Consider the following 3,557-nt stretch of genomic DNA (forward strand, 5'->3'; position numbering starts at 1 on the left):
GGAAAAACTTTATTTTCGTCAGAGAGCATGTGTGGACGATTCCGTGTTAGATGGCCATCAACCCATGGCTGACGGCGACCTGGGTGAAGCTTGTAGCAGTCGCAAGATGTCCTCGCATGAGGGTCATTCATAGAATCACTGGAAAAATTTCAGACTACCGCAAAGGTGGTGGTGGTGTGCCCTCGGGCGCCATTTCCCTTCCAGACCGCCGGGCCCGGCCGGTGTCTCAACGGCGAGTGACCGCATTCGTAGGCCTGGAACGTGTTTTTAAGCTCAGCAAAACGGGAAGGCTCTGGCACATTTATTCAGAACAGTGCAAACACTGATTGTGCGGTCACAATAGTCAGCAATCGAGGGGAAAAAATAAGTGCGGGGGTGGATCGGCGAAATCGGCAGGTCGCCTGCTATTGCAAATCCCCGGCCCTTTGAATCGACTTGTTTTCTACGCGCAGTGCTGGGGTGTTACAACATTATAAAATGACCGAGTGTGAAACAGCATGTTAGCAAAGGTCGCAAGAATGTGTGTGTATATTGTTAAGTCGTGGAGAATGCAGTCCGTCGGCGCCGCAGGACCGGACAGGGTAAAATATGGAGCGATCGGTGCGGATCGTTATCACGCTCTGAAACGAGCTTTGTATCAGCAACAGGTTCGCCGAGATAGCGTAAACAAAATAACATACAATGTAGTATCGCTGCGCCAAGAACGCCAAGCAGGCTTAATTTGTTGAAGCATATTGTTTTGCGCGAACTTAATTTTTTTTTTTTGCGGCGCCCTCATTAAGCGAAGGAAAACTAAAGCACTGGTCTCGCCCATTTTCAGCGTGAAACAAACAAACAAATAAAAACATGGCTTACTATATCATCGCTATCACCGCGCGGTTGTGAATATTGTACTTTGCATTGTTTCATGGCGTCGCCTGATGTTGTTTTATCGCCTTACGCCTTGTGCCGCCAATTTGCCAGAACCTCGCTCATTACCTGCCGTCAAAAATTGAAATGACATCAACATCGTACACTGATGGTTGACACACATTGTCCAGAAGTTGCCAGCTGCGAGCACGCAATAAATATGGTTGGTTGGTTTAGTTTTTTAACATCCCGAAGCGACTCAGACTATGAAACACCGCAGTGAATAGCTCCGGAAATTTCCACCACTTGGGTTTCTTTAACGTGCAACTAGAAATAAATGACTAATAAATATGTGCATAAAGCTTTATGTACCCCCGTGGGCAAAAATGGCATATTCCACGCGCTGCGAGAAAACTGCCCGCCAGAATTTTCCGACAGAGAAGCAGTTATTTCTGAGATGTGCATAACGTACCCTCCTTGGTATACTTTCCATCTAGTCTGAGCAGTTTTCTGTGGCACATTTTTTTTATACTGAAAAAAAAATGCAATCGTTGCGACTTTTTTCCACGACTGTACATTTCCAATAACAATAAAAATAAAAAAGGAAGAGGTGCAGGCGGTCATCGATCCGCACACGAACACGCGCCCATACGCATTCATGCACGTTTAGAGTGTGTGATTTCGCATAACTGAATATAGATGTATCTGCTGCCAGCTGGCTAGATATTTATCTTACTGTGAGGGTAGCTTTTGCCAAATTCCGCAAGTAAAACTAATGCTGCATGTTCCTGTGCTGGAAGGCAAATACATATATTGCCGCTGGAAGGTAAACACTATTTCCTACGCTTCTTTCGCGGTTAAACGAAAATAATTTGAAACCAATGAACCAGCGTATATCGCACAAGAGGATGTTCCTTGATGGCACGAATTTTCGCCGGTCAGTTCTGTGAAGCCACAATGACCACCAATGCAGATCAGGATATGCTGCTGGGCGAGTTGGTTATTCATTGTCAGAGAAAGAACACTAGCAGACGTGTGTGTCCTCCTCTTCCTTGTCCGTCGTCTGCTAGCGTTCTTTCTCTGACAATGCAGATTGCTTTTTTCGTTCAGGCACAGCGAACACACCTTTTCTAACGCAGCCCTGCTGCCGTACCCAAAAGCACAACATAATCTCTCACGTGTAATCTGCGAGAAACAATCGAAAAAAGAGGAACTGCAGTACACGACACGTATTCCGCGCGCCCGCTTGGAAGGGATATACGGCGACGCAAGGTCACGTGACACGCATCAGCCAGTAGGCAAGCCGGCGGCGCGTGGAAAACGAATGCAGTACTCTGAAATTTTCGAGTGACTCTAGTCATTCATTTCTTTTTTCTTTTTTTTGTAGCAAGGTACTGACGACGCATCGCGGCTTATCATACTCAATTTTACACCTGCCAATAAAAACAAAATTGAAGCAATTTCTCTCGAACCCGAATCGAACCCTGTACTACAGCCCAGCCCCTTCCTTCAGTCTCTAAAAAGGCACCTATAGTATCATACCTATAGTGAGGGCTATAGATACGTTTTTTTTAACGGATCTACAGTGTTCTAGAAGACTTTGTAGTGGCCAAAGCGGCGCCTCCCGGTGAGGCTTTTTAGGCGGTTGCCGCGACGTGGCGCTGGCGTCGACTCCTGGAGCAGATGTCGGCCCGCCGCCGGTACGCGCAGCACGCGCGGCGCGCGGCTACGCGGGCCGATCAGACAATCGCGGCGCTCGTTGTGGCGTTATCTCATAAACATTCATCTCTTTACGCCATAAAGTAAGGGTCCCGTGTCACAGAAAATTCGGCGTCGGCATTGCCGTGGGTTTAACGCGAAAATCACCGGGAAGCAAAAAAATAAAAGAATAGCCTTGCAGACCCATTTAATCGAACTCGATTACACAGATGTGACAATTTAACGTATAAAAACTGTGCCGCAAACTTTTTCTTTTTTTGCGCAGTGTTCAGGGTGTTGCCATACCATTTTGCTTCCCACTTAGCATCCATTTGCTAGACAAGTTGAAGGCTAGTCTGTGATATGGGTTATAATCATGACGACATATATACGTGCGCACCTCCGACTGCATGCTGGTGATTGTAAGTGTAGGTATCCACCGAGAAATGAGGCAGATACTGCACCTTCGTATAGGATCTACGCAGCTCTTTTCCGTGCGCCAGGAAGCAGTCCCTTCAATACCCGTGCTTCGATCGGTCGCCGGCGGCTGATTTTCGAGTGCGCCTCCGTTTTGCTCCCGAATAGCCCTGTCTTAGCAAAAGCAACCATTTCTATTTTTTGTTTCAGTGTGTGCCGAAATAATCTTGCTGCACAGCGATTTTGGGATCTTGGCTACGTCGCAGCTTCTGCTCATGGGCTCTCCTGCACCATGAATGCCTTGTGCCTCATGAAAGGTGGGTACAAAATGTGTGCCGGCAAAAACAGGTTGCTCCACAAGAGCGCTACTATATGAAATAAAGTTACCTTATTTATGAAGCTGGGGCACTGGGCATACATTTCGGTCAGCACCGTCGCAGCCAAAGCAGTGGAAAAGGGGGAGGGTGCCAGTATATATCTGCCGGATTGTTCTAACCACTAGATAGGACTAACCCGGCCATACTACTACATTTGGGTAACATTTTAGCTAACCGTGATGATGTTAATGTTGACATTTTTGCATCAACTCTAGG

This window comes from Amblyomma maculatum, chromosome 1 (assembly GCF_055883805.1).
Source record: "Amblyomma maculatum isolate TAMU_Amacu chromosome 1, ASM5588380v1, whole genome shotgun sequence".
NCBI classification, from domain to species: Eukaryota; Metazoa; Arthropoda; class Arachnida; order Ixodida; family Ixodidae; genus Amblyomma; species Amblyomma maculatum.